The 24,930-nt window shown below is 44.1% G+C and overlaps 1 protein-coding gene across 16 annotated transcripts in view; it reads right to left on the reverse strand.

The window, feature by feature from the left end:
- Positions 1 to 24,930, reverse strand: part of TENM4 (teneurin transmembrane protein 4) — a 3,040,222-nt gene that overhangs the window by 651,186 nt on the left and 2,364,106 nt on the right. The window lies entirely within an intron of this gene.

Below are 24,930 nucleotides of genomic sequence, written 5' to 3' on the forward strand. Positions count from 1 at the left end.
GAGGAGCATCCACTCACCACCAGTGGAGGATGGTGAGCCTAGTGTTAACAAATCTGACTTTCTAAGAGATGGTGGGAGTCCACATGTTTGGTAAAATGTCCTTGTTTCTATATTAAATTCTTTGATATTAAAAACAGAATGTGAGCCCCAAAACATATCTATATGCTGTCAGTTTGCAGCCCCTTGGGTTTACAGGTAGGCGAATTTCATTGCCTTGGGAAGGAAAAGATGAAGCAGGTCAGTGTTTTTCCCATACAGGCCAAGAGGGTCCTCATCCCATCCTGGCCCTGGAGGTCAGATGGGGCCCATACAGGGTGAGCATTCTTGTGATAGCCACCAAGGTCTCCCAGACAAGAAAGTTAGCTACACATTTGTGCTCCAGCCCTTGGCTTCTGGGGGACTGCCTGGTTTTATTAATAACCCTGGATTGTGCTCATAGCACATCAAGGTAAACAGAGACATTTCCAGGGTGTGTACTGTAGGCAATTCTAACAGATGAAGAAGAAGCAGGTTTCCAAATATAAATAGGAAGATAAGATAAGCAGGCAGAGATCCAAGTCGGCTTCATACTGAGTTGCAGGCTGTGAGCCATAGACTTAGAGAATCTTGGCTCACTGGGGCTGGAAGGGGCCCTTATTTGGAGGATAGAGAAACAGGCCCAGAGAAAAGACAAGACTTCCCAAGATTCATCAGATACTTCTGATTTCTTATAGCATTGGTTGCCTCACCTAAAGAAGCTCACAAATCCACTCACAGTTTCCAGAATGTGTCATCCTCTCCCCAGCCCAGTGCTGCTGCCCATGCTGTTCCCCCATCTCTGGCCATGTCAGACTTGACCGCCAAGATAATCTGGGTCTGCCTGTGGGAGCCTGTCCTGACCCTTCCAGGCAGGGGTGGATGTGGTGCTGCTCAGCACCTCAGCCCCTGTGTCTCTGGCTCCAGCAACACATGCCACATGGAATTACCACTGTCGGTGTGTCTGCCACTCTCAAAGCCCTGAGGCAGGGTCCTGCCTTAGCCAGCTCAGTCTACCCAGGGCCCAGCACAGGCCCCGGCACAAAGGAGGTACTCTAGAAACAGATGTCAAATGAAACAGAGGCCAAATAAAATGGAGAACGATGCCTGATGTCAGTTCCCTCTCTCAGTGGCATAAGGAGGTTGCAAGCAAAGACTGCCATGGAATGGCTCACCAGACACCATCTTGATATTAAGTTAACATGTCAAATGGTCCCAAGTCTAAGATAATAAGACTTTGGCCTATCATATCAAAGGCCAGCCAAAACTCTGATAAGGATGATATCTATCTTGTGAATAAAGGAGAGCAGCAAAATAAGTTGTTTTGGGGGTCCGATAAGTGCCAGGCTCTAGCCTGAATACGCACTCATATGGCCCCCCTGAATTCGCTAGCTTCTGAAGAAGATATGATACGCCTATTTTACAGGTGGCTGAATAACACCCATGGCCAGAAGAAGAGAAGAGAAGGCAGGACTGAATCTAAGCCACATAACTTCAGAGTTCTTTCCTTTCAATCAAAGTTGCCCTGTAGTTAACAATGGGCAGCTTTCGTCCTGTCTGTTCCAGACCACGGCTTGTCCCAGGCATGGAGCAGCTGAGGCAGGGGAGCTTGGAATAAATTATTTCCCAATCCCCCTCACTCTGAGTCCTGTTTTTCCAGCCCTGCCACTGACACAGGTCTGTGGCTTGGGAAGAGGGGATGATTATGGGGGCTGACTGGTGTTTTCTAGGAAAAGAAATAAAATGCAAAAACAGAGGAGAAGCCTGAAGCCCCCACTCACTACAGCAACTAAGTGGGTAGGAGAGGGTTCTGTTCAGCCTTTTTTAAAACATAAATTATTATTTAAACATTATTTACATTTCTGTGTTACCCCTAGAAAACTTTGGTTTAGAGAGTGACTGCTTGGAGATGGAAGTCTTCAGGTTAATTCATTCCTTCATCAGCCTAATCCTAACGATTCAAATAGCAGTAAGATGGGACAAGACGGGTTTTGCGAATGTCATGGCTAACACAACGGAAACCATTCTGATTGCTCAGGGTGTACATAGGGCATTTCTAGCTTCTGACTGGACAAAATCCTGCATCCAGCAATAATTAGTACACTGAATTCCCTCGTATCCTAAATGGATGAGGCAGAGGCTTGGAGTCAGAGAGAATGAAATCTCAAACCCACTTAACCTCTCTGATCCTTGGTTTCTGTGCCTATGCCTCACAGGACTTCTGCGATGACAGTGACGCAGGTCAGGTAGCCAGCACAGTGTCTGCCCATTAAATGCTGGTCACCCTGGTTCCCTATGGCACTCACCTCAGAGCCATTGGAGGCTGAGTGCTGGGGGCAGCTGGGGCATTGAGGGGAACAGACACAGTGGATGTGCTATTTGTTTCCTCAGGCTTTGCCTCCATCGTACTTTGTGAATCGTAGTTTGCAGATTGGGCTGATATTTTACAAGCCCACAATATACAGTTTTTTATGAGCCCATAAAAATCTTCAAAGTGAAATCAAATTTATGTGCTTCTTTCTGGCTTACGGACTAAAGCCCAGCCCTTGAGCTTAACCTTCGTGACTCTCCTATGAACCTCCCTCCTAGTGTGTACATGGTGGCCTCCACACACCTCTGCTCACCCTTCTCTAGACAGGTTCTGCCCATCCCTGCCTCTACACCTTCGTTCATGCTGTTCCTCTGTTAGAGCAATCCAAACCCTTCCAGGATCTACCCCTGCCCACCTGTGTGAAGCACTGCCCTGCAACTTAAGCCCTTGCAGCCTTCTTGGAATTCCATGATGTTCAGATAAGTGGCCATAATTTTGATTTTCTTTTTCCCTGGGATGGTTTTATTTGCTGCTAGGTCCTGAATGAGTCTCTGAACCATTCAAGGCCTCCACATACTCACAAGGAGGAGAGCCTCCAAGGCAGGGCTGGTGCAGACACTCACCCTGCTATCTTCATGTGAGGAATTCCTCCTAGCCTTCAAAACCCACAGGAAGAGCTCCCTCCTCCAGGAAGCTTCCCTATTAAGCTGGCCTTGTTCTCTCCCATCTACAGCTCCCCACAGGACTCCATCTGAATCATTCTCAGAGGACTTATCACTTCCTGCCACGTAGAGTAGTCATTTATGTGACTTGCCCCTCAACACTGTGAGCCCAGGAGGGAACGGACCATGTCTGCTCACTGCCATGGCCCTGGCATCCAGCAAAGGGCTTGACATAAGGGAGATTTCAGTAAATATTTGCCTAATTCATAAAAATAATTACAGAAAAAAACAGGTATATAATGCTTACTATGTACCAGGAATTATTGCAAATGCTTTGCATGCATTGGCTTACTTAATACCTTACATATATTAGCATATTTAAGGTGCACAGCCTCCCTATGAAAGTATGTCCTATAATGATTCCCATTCTTCAGATGAAGAAGCCAAGTCATAGAGAGGTCAGGTGACACACCCAAGGTTGAGCAAGTGACAGAGCTTCTGCTTGAATCCAGGACATGTTGTTCTAGCAACCATGTTCTTAACCACTGAGCAATAAATACCACCTCTGAATTCATTCACCTTTATAGCCTCAGTGCCTAGCAAAGAACCAGGCAGCTAGCAAGCACTCAATTAGCATGTGTTCCCAACACTTCTTGGTTGGAAGGCTGCCACCAGTCGTGGTGAGATGCAAGATGGAATGGGCACCTGCAGAGTGGATCCAACCCCTGCCAAGCCTGCCACTAGCATATTCTGAAGTGGGCTGTTCCTTTCTCTTAATGAGATGCACAATCTCCACTCCACAGAGCCTTCTCTGCCAGGGCAAGCTACTCACTCCATTCTTAGTAGTAAGGTGACACGGGAAGGCCGTGTGCTTTGTTTCCATCAGGACTCGCTGCCTACCTAATTCTACATTCATTAAGGCTTCCAGGAAACCCCATCCCTAGTCACTGTCAGAAATAATCAGCTTGTCCGTCTGGTGATGCTCCCTGACCTAAAAACAGAAGGCAAGGAAATAGATCTTGCATCATACTTCTCCGACTTCAGTTGTTTTTATTACTCTAAGACCCATTTTCAGACATGCAACATTCACTTTTCTTCAGATTGCAAAATGGAAGAGGGTTTCTAGTGTTTGAGAATGCTATTCCAAAGCCAAGTGAAATTAATCCTTTCGCTTATTTATTCCCAGACCTTGTGCAAAGGGAGCAGGGCTGCAGACAAAGACAACTCCAGCTGAGGGTTCTGAAGATTCTGATCCAGGTCTCCTCAACAAAGCATGCCAAAACACATGCACCAGACTCTCCTTTCCGCCAAAATACATCCCATGTCATGCTCTCCAAAAGGATAATCCTTTGCTAAATCCTACACAATCATTTCCAATGTTTGCTGGTAATGGACACCAGAAAGCTAGTGAACTTTCCTTAGCTCTAAATACACTTGCTAATAACTCTTTCACAGAAAGAGCTCTATTCCTGCTGATTTCAAGGATCTGGAAATCAGACTCCTAACAAATTTTCTTTGACTTTGTTTCACATAATCCTGCTTCTGTCTGCTTCATGCTCTTCTCCAAGTGTGTTGGGTCCCAGCGGGCCATTGTCCTCCACGAATGATGGCTTCAGGCTCAACAAATGGCCCCCATCTATCATCACCGAGCTCCAGCGGTGACAACAGAGGCTCTTCTGTTTCCCTCTGCAAGCAGGCAGAGTAATGGCCCTGCCTCGGACTCGTCTCCCCAGTGTCTTGGGACAGATACCAAGATTACTGGAGTTCTGGGGAGGGGAGTAAAGGCAGGGCCATTTCCAGTTTTGACGTGAAATCCTTCTGGTCTGTGGAGACTCCATTTATGTTCTCTGCTCCCCGGTGGCCAATCCTTTCTCTCATCCATCCTCCACTCTGCAGCCCAAGCCTTTCTTCTAAACCCATCATCCATCTCCCTGTTGAGCTCTGAGAATCTAATGAGATAATCATGTTTGCAAGTACAGAATGTGCAGAGCTGTTAAGGAGGACTGGATTTGCAGTCATGAAGGCCTGGGTTCAAATCCAGCTCAGCAACTTTCAGAATGTGTGACCTTGCAAGAGCTACTTAGCCTCTCTAAGCCTCCATTTTCTCATCTGCAAAGTAGGAATGATAATGCCTGCCTCCTGGTGTCACCATGAAACTCAAGTGAATAATAAAGGCAATGGATACTAATCGCTAAGCATAGTGCCTGGCAAACAGAAGGCATTTAACTGGGGCTACTGTTATTTTTAGAAATGTATGCCATAATAATATTAATAAGAATTTTATGTCTTCCCTGCAACTCTAGAAAAATGGATGGTGGAGATAAATGAATTGAGTTTACCTGTGGTGTTGAGTCTCGCTGACTGGAAGTTGGGGCAGGGAAGCCTGGTGGTGGCAGTTCCAACCAGCTCCAGCACAATCCAGGATCTAGCGCAGACCCCAACAGGGGAAAATAAGATCTACCTCACAGTTCTGTTGTGATTACTCATGTGGTTACACAGATAAATGCCAGTCTTTGGTTCCCGGCATACAATAGGTGCTACAGAAAGTTTGGCTAGTCATATTAGTTACTTATTTGTTCGATGCTTTATGGGAGTCTAGGACATTTTGCAAGGTGCTACATGACTTTTAGAGGAGGAAGAGGAAGAGGGGTAGAAAAGGGGAATAAGACATAATCCATATACTCATGGAGCTCACAGGGTAATGCAGTGATTCCCAGCCTTGGCTACACATCACAGTCACTTAGAAAACTTTAAAAAATACTGGTGCCCTGGCTCCATACCCAGAAACTCTGATTTAACTGGTCTGTGGTGAGGCGTGGGTTTCAGTATTTGGCAGAAGCTTCTCAGGTGATTCTAATGTGGCCAGGACCAAGAACAGCTGGCCGATTTTTGGGAAGACATAAACACATAGATGTTTTTAATAATATATATGCTTAGGGTTCTAACAGCGTTATGTACAGAGGGTGGTAGGAACACAGATGAAGGCACAGATAATGCCTTGTTATTTAAGCTGAGTAATAGCGTGGGAGTAGGCGTTTGCTAGAAAAAAGGATCTGCGAGAAGGGCATTCTGAGCCTTTACTGTAAGGCCCCAAATAAAGGCAGAGCTGCAGTGAGTCACCAGGCAGGAACTGGAGCAAACCAGGGCACTCGAGAGGGAAATGAGAAGAGCTGGACTGATTCTCACGAGCAGAGCTCCCTGGATCCTGTACCTGTCTCCTACTCCTCAGCTGGGACCCTGCTCCCAGAGGTTCACCACTCAAGACCAGAAGGCCCCCTCTGTGTAGAAAAGAGAAAAAGGGCATTCTGCAACATCACATAGCCCCTGGAAAGTTCCTTTGCTTCCTCATCAACTGTTGCCACATGTCTTGCAGAGAGGCCAAACACAGGGTGAGGCATAGGTTTGTTGTTTGGCTGGGGATAGGGGACCAGGCACAGGTTTGCCTCCTGTCCATGGTGCTGAACAATCTTTGTGCTGGAGAACCGGGGTGCTCAGAGTGTGGTCTGTAGACGCACGGCATCAGGATCCCATGGGAGCTTGTTAGACATGCAGAATCGTGGGTCCCACCCAGGACTTACAGAATCAGAATCTGCCACTTATCAGCATCCCCAGGTGATTTGTGTGCACACATTAAAGCCCAAGATGCACTGCTCAAAGCCAGTGTTTCAAAACTGTAAGTTGCATCCCCTTCATGAGCTGTGAAATTAATTTAGAACATCCAAAACAGAATTTTGAAAGAAAATAATGAAATAAAATGAAATACAACAGAAAAGAATAACAAATGTCGGAGTTCATCACACTTATTACGCTTGTGCAAAAGTAATTGCACTTTCTGCTATTACATTTAATGCATTACTTTTCCTGCCATTAGTTTAACGGCTGAAACTGCAATTACTTTTGCACCAACCTAATAGTAATAGCAAGTATTGTTACTATATATATGAGTGTTCTAAGCAGAACCTAAAAAGTATTCATTATTAGGAATTGCATTTTCAACAATGTCTGAAAGGCGCTGCTTGTTTTTTCCTAATTCTGGGACACTGGTGATTTTTATCCAGTATCTCCCAGGATTCTGAGACAGGAGAGGAAACAGACAGTGGGAGAAATGCGGGTTATAGGTTGATACAAAAAAGAGAATGAAAGATATAAAAAGAGATTGAGAATTGATATAAAAAAAGAATGAGAGAGTGATACTGAGCCTCCAGGAGATGTATTCTCTGAGAGAACACTGGGGAAGGAAAAATATAAACAAGGCTGGTTTTGACATCATTTACCAGTTACTACAAAAGAAACAACAGCCAACCATGGCTCAATGATTGAATGAATATCAAATGGTGGAAGGAATATGGGTACAGCTTGGCGAACGTAGGTATAGACAAGTGAGTCTGTGTGGGCTAACAAGCGTATCCAGTTGTACAGAGAAGACTGGGTTGAGTATTATTGTCTGCAGAGTTACTTTAAAGTGCTCTTGACTTTCTTTTTTATTTCAATAAAATTTTGTAACAATTTACATCACCCTTAAAACAAGTATTGCAGTGAGTTTATATGTTTCCATGTATGTTGCTGATTTCATATACTGAGGAATTCCCTAATATTTCTGATGGTTTGCTCCCCCAGCCCCAGGAGCAGTGGTAGAAGTGAAGGCGGGCAGGCAAGAGTGCCTCTGGCTTATAGTCAATAGCCCTGGTGTTTTGCTCCTTACCACAGGCAGATTTCTTAGGTTTCTCACTGCCCACCACCAACCAAAAAATCCAGAGGCAAAACTCTACAGAACTTTGGAAAGAAATAAGCAGAGGTCTCTTTAAAATGCACAAAGACGCTTTGTTCGCTTCAAGGGGTGACAGAACAAAATGTCAAGAGTAGAAGTGACTCTGATTTTTCTTCCTTTCAGAACCTGGCAATGGGAGTTATTAACCTCTTGCCACATGTCTGTTATTTCATTTATACAACACTGTCCTACATTTGATTCTGCCTAGGAAATTGGTGTCAATGGAAGATGACAAAAAGAATGACTTTTAAAATAATTTTCTTCCAGGTTAGTAGTTTATAAAATACTGAGCTCAATATTCCCACTTTGGGAAATTCTGCATAGAGGGAATGTTATGAGACAAAAAGTTTGTTAACACTCACACAGGGTTTCAGCATCAAGGAAGACACAACTCCATGTATCCAAACACGTGTTTGTTCTACAAAATGGCAGAATGAAGACTAGCCTATCCTCCATAATGAGCCATGAAGTCAGCTTGGACACTTTTACTTTAATAAAAAATTACCAAGTAATATATCTGTAATTTATAATGGTAATTTTTTTTGGAGGGGGCAGGTGGGGCACCAGCAGGCTATCTAATTTTTAGGGCCCTGTTAAGTCCCTCAGAACCCTCAGTTAGTTGTCATGATGCTTCATATGATGAGCAGAGTAGCTACCTCTTACTGGTAGCTATTATGTTCCTGGACTTTCATATCTTTATTACATTCATTTGACAAACAATGGGGTGAGTATTACAATCCTTATTTTCAGAGATTGTAAAATGAAAGGTCAGAGAGGTTTTGTGACCTGCTCAAGGTCATATGGCATATCAGAATGCCACAAACAGAATCTGAACTGCAGCATGTCTGACCTCAAAACTCCAACCAAGTTGACCAAGATCCAACTCATTGAACTGCCTTTCTGCCTTAGTTTCAAAAGCCCCAATGTCCCAAAATAACCTCTTTCCTATGGGCTTCTGGCTGTTTTCACAACTTGGCGCTTTCATCTCTCCCGGTCTTGCATCTGAGTAGGCTGACATTTCCCACTGCTTTTGTCTGTCACTGAGGAATTGTCCTGTGTGGGTGGATGGTCACTCACAGAGAGGGGTCTTCTGGAAGCCAACTAGCTTTCCATGGTGGCCCAAAATGGCATGTGTTTCTCTATTCAGCCAATGATTGTAAGAAACAGCCTATACTCAAAGAGGGAGAAATTCAGTAAAATTCAGCTTTGAAGCTGGATTTCTTTAATATCACAATTTAAGCATTTCTGACACTAGTTGATGCTTAGAGGGAAATAGTGCGCTCTGAGAAACGATGATTTAAAAATCTTGATCTGAATACAAAGACAGTCGATACAAACACAACAACACTTTCCCCAGGGCCTACCATGTTCCCCACACTGTGAACAGGGGGGATAAAAAGGCACCAAGGCACTATCCTAAACCATGGCATTTATTTACCAGTGAGAAAACAAACTCACTGAAAATTCTAACTAGAATTCAAGCTAGGAAGAGACACATTTCAGCTCAATATAATGAAGGATTTTCTTCCCATCAACATTTGTCCAAAAATGAAACAGCCAACCTTATTAATGAATTTTACCCACAGATATGCTGGTAAATATTTAACAACTGGCTTTCCAGAAGAGGGGAAAAAAAGGCTTGATTTGTAGTGTTTGCTGATTTCCATGGTATAAATACTCCAACCATGGCTGGTTTCAAGCTACCAAAGTGACGTCATTGAAGGTGGAGTTGGAAAGAGATGAGTGATAACAGCCATCATATAGCATTTACACCTATTTACCTGTTTTACACAGGTAAAATAGACATTAGTAACCTCTGGGGTAGAGTATAATGTAGTAAAATAACCAAAAACTGGTGAGTGTCAAGTACTTAGTCCCTTTGTTTTTAACATAATTTAAGTGTGAGTGTATGCAACTTAATTTTTAATAATGGCTGTTTAATAACTAGCTCACAAAATTCCTGAAAAATTAACACTTGGTTCTCGTGAGCCAGTGTGAGGGTCCCCAAAACTCCATAGAAGAAAACTCCTCTTCATGTTTGGGAGAGGAGGTGGGTGATCTGAATGGATGGCTGTCATGGATGTGATTCCCTGTCTTTAAGCTGGTCCATTCCAGCCATCAGCCACAGCTATAGCTGCATTATCACTGCTGGTGGCACTTCAGAGCCAACCATGTTCCAGTGAGAGCGCTGAAAGCTTTGCCTGCATTACCTCATTTATCTTGACGAAGGCCCCATAAGGCAGATTGGGACTAACAGCAACCCCATTTTACAGATGAGGAAACGGAGGCTTAAACAAATTAAGTAGCTAGCCTACAGTCATAGAACAGTAAGAGGCGGTGTTCTCGAAATGTTTGACTCCAAATCCCTTTTCCTTAAACCAGGACGTTACACTCATATAATAAAAAATGCAGTATAGCTACTGGTTCATGTACCTCCATTATCCTTCAGTCAAACTCATTTGCAAAGTATAAAAAAAAGAAGATGGTCTATTTCCAGTTGCAGGTTTCGGAAAGGGAAATCTGCTCACCCTTATGAATCCAGAAACTTAAATTGAACTCAGAGCACATAAGGGAAATGTTTAAATGAACAGCATGCTCCTTTTTTTGTTTAATAATAAATAAAAAAAACCCCTAAAATCTTCAATAGATTCATATAAAATCACCATCTTTGTAAGAAAAAATATAAAGTCAAGTATGTGCAACTTAATGTTTTTCCACCAAATGGATGATCCTGGGCATGCTGGAGGGACGGCCAGCAACATGCCGCCTGATCTGAAGCCTTGAGTATCAATGCTAACAGAAAAAAAATGCTTTTCCTTTATCCAGAGGATAGCAAAGGGGTGAGCAATATGAGCAAACTAGATATCTAACGTGAGCAGGACAACATTATCTCTGTGTTGAAAGATGCAAGTGGGTACAGAAATTTTGTCCCAGTACCTGCCACCACCTTCTCTACTGTGTAGTGAAGAGGAGGATCCCATGCTAAGCCAGCAGCCCTCCAACGTGTCCGGTCCTGAAGCTCCATCCCTAGTCCCCTAGTCCACACTAGATGACCACCCCAACTGAGCTTGTAGTTGGTTGACAAGATTTTCTTATTAGGTAGAGGCTCTACCAGTGATTAATTTGGCTGCAGTGTATCTCCCTCCCTCCATGTGTTTCTTACCTACCTTCTACTGCAGTGGAGGTTCCTGGCAGGGCAGGAGAACATAGCCCATGGTAGAGCATGGAGGGCCCAGAGTGCATACACAAGGCACAGCTCATGGGCTCCCCTTCCTCTTCCCTTCTGCACCCTCTGACTCCTGAAAGCATCCCCAGGAGTGAAACTGGATGCAAGCGTTTGCACTCAGTGTTTACCTGTGGAAGTTTCGGTCACCCACTTAACCAAGATCCCTGAGCTGTGCATGTTAGTTGCTTTTTCATCATGTCTCCATAGCATGGAATTACTGAGCTATAGCTGCATGATGCAAACTATCTAAATTGTGGGCAATGGCTCCTGTTGTGACAAACACAGGGTGTGAGGGTTGCCCAGCTTTGGTTGGAGGAATCTTACTTTAAAATCAATCAAAATAGCAGTTGAGAAAGAAATAATGACTGTTGTAAATTTTTTACATAAATGATGTGACAGGTGAGTTATTTTTAGTCCTCACGAGCAGCTCCTCAGGGTAACTATTGCTATTCCACTTCTTGGATGTGGTAAACTAAGTCTCAGGAAAGTTGGGAAGCTTGTCCAATGTTACACTGGCAGTAAATGGCAGAGCCAGGTTTTAAACTCATGTTTGTTTATATCCAGAACCCGCATTTTAGCCACATTGCAACCCTGTCTACATAAAAGGGGAAAAAATAATTACTAAGAGCTTATTCTGTGCTGATAATGATGATAAGAATGAAGATAATGATAATGATAATAATGAAAATAGCTAACACTTACATAGTGATTACAGTGCTCCAGGCACTGCTGAAATTCAAGTTTTCAAATTCTCCCTACAGCTTTCATTTTGGGGATGAGGAAATTGAGGCTCAGAGAGGCTATACAACATGCCAAGGCCATAGGGCTAAAAACTGAACTAGGTGTCTCTGCATAAATGCTTCTCTTAGCATCCTCTTCTCAATCTTGACAAAAAGATGGAAGCATCCCTGATTCACAGCTGAGGAAACCGAGGTTTGGAGAAGGTAAGAGGTGTGCATTTATCCTAGTAATTATTCTATCTCAGAAGTAGAAGGAGGCCTAGCTTCAGGGTTAGTGTACCACTTGCTGGCTGTACAACATTAGACAAGTCCCTTGGCCTCTCTGTGCCTCAGTTTACTCATGAGGACAGTGAGGGGCTTTAATCAGGACATCCTTCTCATCTCATCCAGCCTGGACACACCAGGACTCCTGGATACCAAAACAACTAATGTGAGATATTCCCTACACGAACAGGAGGAGAAAAGTGCTATCTTCAGACTCAACACACGCATCCCCCACCACCCCGGCTGCTACACTTTCAGGCAAATAAACAGCCTCAAATGCTTCCCAAATTGCTGCTTAATGCTTCTCCTCAGAGCATGATCTCATTTATGAATCTGCAGAAAGGGTTTACAGCAATGCTATTGATGGTTCGATGTCCCAAATGATTCATCTGAAAAGGTGATGTAAAAGAGCAGCAAGAAATCACAGGAAGTGGGGAGGGGGCTAACTACCCAATTCTTTCTGGGAAGGAAAGAGGCAGACATTACCAGAGGAAGCAGGCGATCGCAGTTCAAAAAACTCGTCACTGGGTGCCTGTGATGACCTTCTGTACAAGCAGAAAATTACCAAAAAAAAAAAAAAAAAAAAGAGAGAGAGAATTTGGGACATGCTGAAGGGGCTGACAGAATTTCACAGAGCTCGTTGACATCTCAAAGCATAACAAAGATGGAAATGCTGAGTGCAAAACATATCTCAGAGCCATCCCTGTCTTAGCTAGTTTGGGTCAGACAAAAGCTTGAGGTATCAGGAGCTCTACGTATAGATCTCACATTATCAATGACTGTTTGGCCTGTCCCTGTGCATTGTGGGAATATCAAGCTACTTGGAAGAGAAGGCAGAGGTCAGATGCAACAGGGCAGATGAGGATGTACCATGTCTGGGCCAAAATGGGATTATATAGGGCCTGGAAATCAATGTGAGATCAGTTTCATGTGGACCTTCTGGGACTGGAATTGATGTAAATGACAGGAAACAGAGAGGGCTCATCTTGCCTTAACTTCCCTGCACCACCTCCTGCTACATCCCCTCTTGTGACTTACTCCATATCCCTATGTCTTAGTACTAGTGGTTCCCTCTGTCCAGATGGCCCCCCTGCTGGGCTCCACTGGCAAAGTCTTACTCTTCCCTTCAGCTTTTTCAAGTGACACCTGACTCAGGAAGCCTCTTTCCCTATGAGGAATGGATTCAGGGCCATGCTAATCCACACAGCTGCCCAAGGCTAGAGGCTTAAAAGAGCCTTATGCCTGGCTTAATATTCTACTGTTGCTGTCGTTAAATTCTTAATTTTTGAAAATGATACTCTGCATTTTCACTTTGCAATGAGTCCTGCAAATTATGTGGCTGGCCCTGCTCCTACCCGTTGAGGCTGTGGTCTCACAGCACGTCATATGCTCCTTTAGTATAGGATGGGTCACTGTTCTTAATTATTTGTCTGTATCTTTCCACCCTGCTCTAGTGCCAAGAAAACAGAGAGATTAAACAGTTAAAAGGAATTCTACACTCTCCCCAAGACACAACACAACAAAAACTGGTAGTAGATGAGAAAGGGGAAAAAAAGACAAGCAGGTAATCAAAACTGAGCTTTGAATTAGTTTAATTCTCTTAATACGTAGACCTTGGTTTCTACCCTATATTCCCTAGAAGTCTACAAGGACAATGAAATGTTATTGTTCACACAATTCCATGTTTACTGCATAAAAACAAATCAACTTCTCTGGAGAGGCATATTTATTCTTAAAATTGAGAAGAGATAAAATTTCTCTTGAGAATCCTCATAAAAAGGACCTTGTAAACCAGAGGGTTTTAACCCAGTACCTTCACCTCCTGAAATAGTCTACAACATTCAGTGTCTCCTGGGGTGAACACAGTTCTGGAGAAAGCCCCATGGCTGGTGCTGGATTCCCAAATGGGCCTAAGACTCAAAAAGAATTAAGATTCACTGTGCTGTAATCATAGGCACTCACAGTAGACACTTTCTCATAATGACCTTTAATCCAGGTTATTGTTTCCACAAAACACAGTTCCACACAACAAGTCTTATTGATTTGGTATTGGAAATTTGCTATAATGAAATTGTTTGTGTATGGGCCCCCCTCTTAAGGCAGAGACCTTTTTCTTCTAAATCTTGATCCCAGAAGGCCTAACCCAACACTCAACATATAATCAGTATATAGTAAAACTGGCTAGGAAGCTGGATGAAAGGATAGGTGAATAAGTGAACCAAACTTCTAATAATCTACCTGCTCTTCTTTCTACTACAGCACAATGAGGACTGAACACTTGCTCAGAAACATTGACCCACTCTCTAGCTACATATTTGGTGATAATTCCCTGGGTTGGGGGACTCAGCAGCAAACTGGGTTTTTCCCAGACACTTAAGCTTCCTAAAAAAGGTAATGCACCCTCTAGGTCAAGACTTCTCAAGGACTGTGGTGGTTAATTTTGTAAGTCAACTTGATTAAACTAAGGTACCCAATCGCTTGGTCAAACACTAGTGTAGATGTTGCTGTGAAGGTATTTGTGGATGTGATTAACATTCACAATCACCTGACTTGAAGTAAAGCAGATTATCTTCCATAATGTGGGTAGATTTCATCCAATCAGGACTTAAAAGACTGAGATTTACCAACGAAGATGCAATTCTGCCTCAAACTTCAACTTAGAAATCCTTCCTGGGTTTCTAGCTTGCTTGCCCTGCACCACAGATTTTGGACTTTCCAGTTCCTACAATCGTGTGAGTCAATTCCATAAAATCAATCTCTTTTTCTCCATCCCTATACACACACACACACACACACACACACACACACAGAGACATACATATAGATACACATACATACATAAAGCTACATATGCACAGCCATTGTCCTTCAGTATCCTTGGGGGATTGGTTGCAGGAACACTTCACAGATACCAAAACCTGTGGATGATCAAGTCCCTTATATAAAATGGCATAGTTTTTGCATATAACCTACACACATCTTCCTGTATACTTCAAATCACCTATAGATTATTTATAATGCCTAATATAATATAAATACTATGTAGTTTTTATACTGTATTTTTTACTCATATTATTTTTATTGTTGTGTTATTTCTTATTCCTTTTCCTTTATTTAAAATTTATTATTATTGTTTTTAGAGACAGGGTCTCACTCTGTCACCCAGGCTGGAGTGCAGTGGTGAGATCATAGCTCAGTGCAGCCTCAAACTCCTAGGCTCAAGCAATCCTCCTGCCTTTGTATCCCAAGTAGCCAGGACTATAAGTACACACCACTATGCCCAGCTAATTTAAAAAAAATTGTAGAGATTGGGTCTCGCTATGTTGACCAGGCTGGTTGGTCTCAAATTCCTTGCCTCAAGTGATCCTCCTGCCTTGGCTGCACAAAATGCCGAGATTACAGGCATGAGCCACTGTGCCTGGCTTGTTTCTTTTTTCAAATATTTTTTGATCCACAGTTGGTTGAGGAACCCATGGATACACGGAATCCATGGATACAGAGGGCCAACTGTATGGATATGGATATAGATACAGATAATCACAAATACACATATATATGTGTGTGTATATATATGTAGATATATATATAGCTATATAGAGAAAGACACATTCTATTGGTTCTGTTTCCCTCGAGAACCCTTTACAGGGGCTAAGGACTCTTGATTATTCTGGGTAGATGACACTGCTGCTGTCCCCTGGAGGCCATCTCCATCAGGGGTTCATAGCAGAGGACACAGAGAATATCTAAAAGGGAGTTTCCAGAACCAAAATGAGTATGATAAATCAGCTGCTCTGCCTTAGGAGTCAGGTGAAATGGAAGTCAGAAGGGACCACTCCCAAGAGGCAGGCCCCACCTCTCTGTGCCTTCAGTCCCTTTCAGGGAAATGCCAATGGCCACTCAGCCAGGGACAGGTTTTTCTGAGAAGAAGGACACTGAAAGGCTCTAGTGGCCCTCCTCCATCTACCAGGTTTCAAATAAATTGTTAGAATATTCCAACGTTGGCACGTGGAAGAGAGAGAGAGAAGAAGGATGTTTTAGGGAAAGGCTGGCAATGGCATCTTTTAGCTGGCTCTGCCCATTCCTGAGAAACGAGTTCTACCCTGGACTGGAGGTGTGGGGTCCCCAACCTCCACACCTTTAATGACTCTTCAAGAGCAGCTGACATCTAGAGGCCTAACGCGGGCCATACATAGGCTACCTTCATCCTGTCAAGTGCACTATAAAGGAGGAATGACCACATCCACTTTGAGGGAACTTGGAGAAGTGAAGTGGCCAATATGGAGTTAGAACTCACAGCTATTTGAATGAAAAGACCCCAAAATTTCCCCTCTGCCATGTCTGCTGTTTGTGTTGTGCTCTGAAAGGAATGCCCCACTGGTATAACCTTGGCTTCACCAGTTACTAGCTGTGTGAGTGTGTGAGCATGGGCAGGTAACACAATGTGTCCCAATAGCTGCATCCTCCCCTGTCAAATGCCTCCCTGTCAAGATTAACTGTTAATTGAGATCAGGCTACCCAGTACTCGCTCAGGAAGGCATTTAGGCAGTGTTTACTATGAGCAAAGGCTCAATGTAGGAAAGTACCCAGTACCCAGTACTCTACCCAGGTGCTCAGTGAACAGAGGTTATTGTGATCATTTTATAATTCACTGGGTCAAAGATACAGATGATTCACCAGATCTCTATCATGTCTCCAACAGAACACACCCAAATGGCTCCTTAACCCCAGCAGTAGAAGTTACACCACCACACTCTGCTGCTCCTACCATCCTTAAGAGAGCATGAAACACCAGCTCCATCAGGAAATTTCACACCAGGGTGGGAGAGCGGGGAAATGTGAAAATTAGGAACCAAAATCACTTTGTGAACTCATTAAACATGAGCCTGCTCGCATCTGCGTGCATCTCCTGTTCCCGCTTTGGGTTGCATGCCTATTATTAACCACCACCCCCAGAGAGCAAACGTGTGCCTTATCCCAGGAACATATTGTGGGGAAAGAGATTTCCTAATATAGTGTAATCAACAAGTTTTTTAAAAAGTCTCACCTCTCTGAAGTAGAACCTGACTCAAAAACCCTCTTGGGCCTCCCACGGCCTGCAGAATGAAGTACAACCTTCTAGACGGTCGTGGAAGGCCTTTATCATAAGTCCCTAACCCCCTTTCCCCTTGGCTTCCACTTCTCCTATACACATCAACCCAGCCCTGCCAGGACACCCAAAGTCAACTCAATGACCTTTCCTACATTGAGCCTTTGCTCCTAGTGAACACTGCCTAAATGCCTTCCTTGTCCGTATCTTTGCTCCTCAAGTGCTCAAAGCACTTCTCAAAGGCTTCCTTTTCTGTGAAGCAAGCATGGACTCCCCATTCCAAACTAACCTCCCCCTCGCCTAAAGACCCACAGCTCCTCACTCATTTGTCTCTTGCAACACCTGTTGTATTGCATGGCCAACTGTCACTTTCTTGTATCTTTCCAATATCTTCTTCCTGTCCTTCTCACCACCAGATTCAGGTTGGATTCTCCAATAGCAACCAGGAACTAGGTTGGGATTTATAAGCAACCTCTCTCCCCTGCGAATCGCCATATTCTGACACAGAACCGTGAAGCTTGGAGTTCCATACTCAGTTCCCATTTAACTGAGTCTCTTTGTCCCGTTCCCTAGAGCTTTTTCATATTCATGGCTGTCTCCTAAGCTAGGCAGACACCTTCTTTTGGGAAGGAACCAGGTCTATTTATCTCTGTCTCCACACTCCAGTGCCAGGCATATGGTGGATTTTGGTAAATATCTATTCACCATTACATAAATTAGGAAACAGACTAACAAATGAGTAAAAAAGAAAGAAAAAACTTGATCATAAGCTCCTTAAGGGCAGGGCCTCATCGCACTTATTTTTCTCTCTCCCTTTAATGCTCTGGCTGCAGAAAGAGCTCAATTAAATATATGGTTTGCCCTTAACTGAGTGATACTCAGGACTTGATTCTTAAAACAGAACATTAATCTTCAGATATGCTCAGACATTTTTCCCCCAGCCTTAGTAAAGTGAGGTTATATAAGTCAGCCAGAAGGTGAAGCAAAAAGACTGTGTTGACAATTTTAAGTGCCACAGAAATAGATAATTTTAATGGATATAGTATTTCTACAAAAATAAAACACTATAATTGAGACAGTGGCCCCGGGTTTCATCACTAGATGATAGTGAATTTTAAATCTGAATCAATGAGGAAGGTCTACAAGTCAATTACCTTTCATTTCACTCCTTTGCAATAAATGAAGGTTTAGGGCCAATAGCAAAAGTACATTGGAAAGGACCATTTTATAGTTTCTCAATTCATACACCACTACCACAACAGATGTTCTCTCTAAAAGACATCCATATTTATTAGCTCATTGAATTTAAGTCGGTCTTAATTTAAAGTTCATAGTGAGTTATGCAACACAGTGACTTAAGTTTCATTAACATTCCCATTTCACAGATAAGAAAACTGAGTCTTAGTGACTTGTGCATGTTGCCCCAAATCACTTATATCTAGATAAAGCAGAGTCAGAATTGGAAAGAGTTTTTTTTTTTTTTTTTTTTTAACCTCCAAGTCCTGTACCCTTTGCCCCAAACCAGACCTACTAAGGAAACCAATGGAAAAAGGTAGTGGCAAAAAAGAAATCTAAGTCCAGTGATCTGAATCCTGGTACCTCAGAGGCCTCTGTGGGTGTCTTGAAAGAGGCGACTCCACCATTGTCGTTTAAATGCCAGTAAAATGGGACAGTGCCTGAGAACTAAAGATTTTCAAGCCCTGACCATGAACTATGAAAAGGAATGTTTCCAGGGCACAATTTAGGGAATAGATGCGTCAGTGCACTTAACGACAGCCCCACAACCTGATCAAGTCCCTTCTGCCTCCTTAAGGGACCCAAGGGTACATAAGCATGGGGAGATAATTTGAAAAGTTTCCTTGAAAGGCATCTCTTTCTTTTGTTTTCTGGAAGTCAAAACATTTCTCTTTCAGACCCATCCTAACATTTAGCCAGCAGCTCTACTGAAGTTAAGAAAAAGGTGAAGGAAGAGAATGAACATTTAGGCTCAGTATTTTGCATAGACAATCACCTTCTCTTTCTATGGTCCTACTTGGATGTGATGGTTCTCATTCAACTAATGAGGATGCTATGGCTCAGAAAGATCAAGTGACTTACCCAGGAACCAAGAAGAAAGTGGCAGGTCCTGAACTCCAACCCATGTTTCTGGGTCTCTAACATTGTTCTTCTTCCTTCCCCAGGCTGGGAAGAGAGTGCTTTGTCTTTGTAACCCACAGAAGCCTCAGAAAATCACAGCAGCTGGAAAGATAGAGTCTGTCTCTCAGGTATTGCAGACTGCCCAGCTGACTCCAAAAAAGCCCCTCTATCCTCATACTAAGTGGCTTCTTGTTCCTGTGACAGCAAACCCCACAACTGTGACCCTGCAGCTGCCACAGGGTCCAGTTCTGTATGCCTGGTCAGAGGTGGTGGTGGTGGTGGTGGTGGTGGTGTGGGGACCGAGGGAGGTGGGGACACAGAGAGAGTGTGGGAAAAAGCCTGTAAACAATGATGTGGTAGATGAGGGGATCATCTTCTACAACGTGCCCATTTCTGTTCTGAGTTGGAGAATTGAGAGAGAAATATAACATTTACTGAACACCTACTATGTACCATGCCTAATGTTAAGCATGCATATATATATGTATGCACAGGTAGTAACGTAGCACCTCACAGTTTCTTCTTCTTCCCAGAAGAAGAAACTGAGGTTCCTAGGGGCTCAGGGACTTACCCAGCATTCCAGAGCTGATGTAGCCCAAGGCTGGGCTGACTCCAGAGATTCTTTGGAAATAACATAAAAGTTTCCCATAGGAAAAGCTACTGTCTCTACAAAACTGTCCTTCCAGCTGGCAGAGAACCATCCCAACTGACCTGTCCCAGTGAACCATGTGACTAGGCACTGACCTCTTAGACACCATTCAGAAGCAGCTAAGCTGTTCAAAAGCCATGGAGAATTCTGGGCAAGTGGCAGCCTTCACTAGATGAGCATTTTTGTTTTCTCCTCAATATATTTTTCCTTTTCCCTCATGGCATGTACATTTCTGTTCCATCGTCTCCAAATCTGGCGCTACCTCTACAGTTGGCACAAGGGTAGGAATAGAAGAAGTTCTTCAGAGCAGAGCTGGGTTCTTTAAGGATTCAAAGAGACTGAGGCTCAGCAGCGATGGGAGAGGCCTTCGCTGGGAACATCTTCTCTTGGAGAGAGACTTTCATTCATTCATCAAATATTTGCTAGGCACCTCCAACATCCCAACCTCAGTTACTGGCAATATAGAGCTTTTGTTTTGGTAGAGAGATGGCAAATTAAGCAGCAAACACAAAAGACATGAGGAGCTACGATAGAAAGTGGCTTTGAGCAGGAGCAGAGGTAAGTAGACAGGAGGACTTTTCTATGCTGGGGGTGGTAGTCAAGGAAGACTTCTCTGAGAAGGTGGTACTTGGTCGAGGACCGAGATAACTAGAAGAAGCCAGCCATGCAAAGACCTGGGGCAGAGCAGTCCCAGCAGGAGAAGCACAAAGCCCTGAGGCAGGAAGGTGTCAGCTTTTTCCAGGAATACGAAGAAGTCCAGTGCGTCAGAGGCTGGGTTAGCAGGGAAGGGAAGATGAGATCAGAAGTTGGCAGGGCAGGTAGAGTAGGCTGTGCAGGCCTCAGCAAGGAGTTTGGTTTTTATTCTGAGTGTTCTGGGAAGCCACCGGAAGGTTTTAAAGAAGGGAATGACAGCAGCTGATTTACATTTGTAAAATATCTCTCCAGCTGCCTGGTAAGGAATGGATCACAGAAGGGCGAGCAGGAAGGCTGAGCAGAACCTACTGAGAAGAGGGGAAAGTGGCATCGACTAAAATGGTAGAAGCGGAAAAAAAGAGCAGTGGAGAGAGATCCAGGCAATGGTGTGTTGTTAAATGCTTAATGACTGGCTCTCTAGGGGAAAAGCCCTGTTTGCCTATTTCCATGGTATAAACACTCTTACTGTGGCAGACTTTAAGCTAGCAACGTGGCATCACTGAAAGCAGAACTGGGAAGAATGGTATACAAGCAACTCTTGAAGCTGGTGTGAGCTGCCAATTCCAGCACACAACCAGGTTCAGAGGTAGACTTGATGGGTCTTGCTAATGGACTGGCCATGGGAGTGAGGAAAATGGAGGAATTGACGGGAACTCCTAGGACTGGGACTTGAGTGATGCGAAGCACAGAGAAGCCACTTCCTGAATCGCTGGCCTCTGCTCAGTCCCTGCCTTCTAGAATCCTGAAAGGCAGGGGGCTATGGGGAAAAAGCACACCCACTAGGCCCTGGGCTCTCTGAGAGTTGATCACAGGCCTTAATCCTCCCTGTTTCTCACCCAGCACTCAGCCTGGTGCACAGACAGAACTTAATAAAGGGCAAATGCAAGAACAAATGAGTGACCTCAGTTTCCTCATCTGCAAAACGGAATGGCCACATTAACACCCTCCAAGGGTAACTGTGAGAATCAAATGGAAAATAACATAACAGCCAGCAGAGTCGAGAGCTATGTGGTCCACAGGCATGACATCAGGATCCTCAAATTAACCCTGTGAAGTTTTACTATCCCTCCTGGCAGATGAGGAAAGGAGGTTCGGAGCCATTAAGCCATGTACCCAAACCCATCCAGCTAATGTGCAGCAGAGCTGGGATTCAAACAGCCCCAAGTGTCAGATGACATTCTGAGTGCCTGGGGCTACCCCAGACAAGGCCAAGGGCTGGCCAGTTTCTGCTTTCTTACCAGGAGCAACAGAGACACGTGGGGTCATGAGGATATGTCGGCCATCCCTGCCTTGCCAAGATCTGCAGATGAAACACTAATAAAGTGAAACTCAGGCAAGAGCTGGGAACCAGACGTTTCCCTCTCCTGGCCAGGAAGGAGGGAAAGAGAGGTCTTCCCTGGGGGCAGAAGAGGATTTGCTTGCCCTCTTTAGGATGAATGATTCAGAGTTAGAGAACCGTGTAGGGACCGAGGCATGGCTGCCTTGCTGGAAAAAGCTCTGGTTGTGCTCAGCATAATGGCGAGTGTGTTCCCTTTGTGGAGACGGGCTGACCTGTCCCTGACTGATAAGTGGACTTTTTTTTTTTACCCCTTTGCACAGCCAGCATTTTTTCCCAGGCTGATGTAGATGGAGGAGCCCAGGCCTTGGAGTAAGAGTCTTGAGTTTAGACTCTACGCCCACTACTCACAGCTGTGTGATCCTCAGCTAATGGCTCATATAAGCAACCTGCACCTCTGTTGTTGCCTTATCTGTAAAATAAAGGCACAATAGAGTCCTTGTCTCAGTGGGCTGCAGGGAGGCCTGGGCGATGCTCACAGGGTGCATTAAGAGGACAGCTGGGGCGCCAACCACAGTGACCATGCCTTTCCACTCTGTGGAGGGGCATGCCCATGCTCCCCAACATCTACCGGATACAGTGTAAGGAGACTGTGGGAGGAAAACAAAGAACAGGAGGGAAAGCATCCCCTCAACTCACTTCTAAGTGTTATACAAATGTAAGTGACACATTAGCTCCCTCTCACCCTGGGAAGGCTATAAATTGTCGAGCCTAATGGCCCTGGTAAATCACAGTGCTTCCTGCAACCCCGGGCAGGGGAGCCTCGCAGGGGCTGAGAGCTCAGCCTGCCAGCCTCCCTGTTCAGGTGGGGGCTCCAGACAGCATCCTTGCTTTGCCATGTAATGGCTCTAGTTCCAGCAGCCTCTGCTACTCACGCAGAAAGGACACTTGTTCTGAAATCACAGTTGTCAAAGCCTGTCAGGTTTTTGTGCTCAGATGCACCGCAGCACAAATCCAATCAGCCAGAGGAGACAATGATTTGCATTACAAGAGGATGCTTTGCTTTAATAATAATAGATGCTGTTCACCGAGCATGTACTCAATGCCAGGCACAACTCTGATCCTCACACAACCTGTAAAGTAGTTTTGATTATTATCCCCATTTTATAGCAGAGAAAACTGAAACCAGAAAGGTGATGAAAGTTACCAGCTAGAAAACAGCAGAGCTGGGACATGAGCCAAGGTAGCCCAATGCCAGAAGCCAAACCTTCAGCTATCACTCCAGGCTGCCATTTCAGTCCCGCACTGCAGGAGTGGTTTATTTCCAGATTACAGGCTGGAATGTAAGGCTAAAATCCTAGAATTTAGCATGAAAGACTAAGGCCACAAACCAAATGGCTTCAGAGGCCAGAAGGCAGGTCTGTTCTCAGACTCAGCTCCATGTGGCCGGGTGAAAATGATGGCCCAGTCATCACATCTTTCATCCCTCTTTGTAATTAAGTTGAACAACTTGAACTGTCACATGAAATCTCTTTAAAAAAAAAATAAGGCCAACCTTATGCCGGCCCACCGAAATCCATCTGGGGGCTAATTGTGGCCATGGGGTAGCAGTTTGCAACCTCTGCTCTTTGCAACCTCACAGTTTATAAGCACTCTTCCCATCTCACCCATTGCTTCATTTTGTATCGATATCCAATGTTGTTGTTCCCCCACTTCTCAGATAAATAAACTGAGACTAAGAGCTTAAGTAGACTATATATCTTTCCATGAAAGATCATTACAAATTACTGAATATTAAGGACCTTGAATATACGGTCTGCAACTCTACATTGTCCTGGCTAAGCATCTCACAACTCCTGCTTGCTCACTTCCTCTGGTGCCAGGGATCTCACTCCTATGATAGCAATGTGAATCATTTTTAAATTGTTCTAGTCTTTAGAAAGTCACCTAAACTTCAACCCGCCTGTCTCACTCTGAAACTCTGGAGGTATACCCAATTCCCCTTCTACATGACAGGATTTGTCAACCTTCAACAGTGAATATGGCAGGGGAACAAGGTAGAAATTTCACTGAACACCTCCAGGGCAGGAAGTTCAGTGTTGAGTCCTTACCATACTTTTTTTCACTGAATCCTTAGAAGAGCATAACACAGCAGTCTTTCCTATCCCCATTTGCAATGATGTTCAGGGAGACTGAGTACCATCCCCAAAGTCAAAGTTAGTATATGATAAGGAGAGCATTCAAAACAAGGTCTGTCAGATTTCATGGCCTGCCCATTCATCCATCCATCCATCTATCCAACCATCCATCCATCCATCCATCCATCCATCTATCCATCCATCCATCCATCCAACAAACATTCACTGAGAACCTACTATGTGCCAGACATTGCTCTGGACACTGAAATATAGATACAACTTCCCCTCTACTTTGCCATCATCTTCTTTTTTAGGCAAAAAAACCTGGGGTCTTTCATTTAATCTTTATGTGGTTGGTTTCCACACCATTCCTCTTTCCCAGCTTGTTTGAATGAACATGTGTCAACATCCCTATTACCCAGAATGGAAAGTGATCTTTGAGCAGAGCCCAGACAGGCATGTGGCTAGGAGTGACCCATCCCTAACTTAGGGCTCTCTCCTTTTACTGACAGAGCCTACGCACATAGTAGTTTCTGGCGGCCTTCCCACAAGCAACTTTTCAACCAAAACCATAACAATTGTTTTCACAGCTGCTGCTACTAAACCATGTCTGGTCTTCAGATATTGGGTTTGAAGGCCTAAGAAAAATGAAACTACACCTAATATCTACTAAGCCAATTGTACGTAGTAAAGATTTTATCAACATCTTACATTTTGTATTACAATTTGCATGTTCCAGCAATTAAAAAGTAAGACTCAAAGAGGTGAAGTGACTTGTCTACGATCATCTAGCCAGTAAGTCATGTTGCTGAGATGTGAGCTCACGGCTGTCTGGCTCTAGAGCCTGTTTTTTCCCTAATGGGTTTCACACTTGTACCTGTTCAATTTCCTCTCCCTTGAAAAGGGCTACGGCTCTGGACTATTGTCTTTTATCTAATAACCTGACAACACATTCTGCCTTTTCTA

The sequence above is a fragment of the Pongo abelii genome, chromosome 9 (assembly GCF_028885655.2).
Source record: "Pongo abelii isolate AG06213 chromosome 9, NHGRI_mPonAbe1-v2.0_pri, whole genome shotgun sequence".
NCBI lineage: Eukaryota > Metazoa > Chordata > Mammalia > Primates > Hominidae > Pongo > Pongo abelii.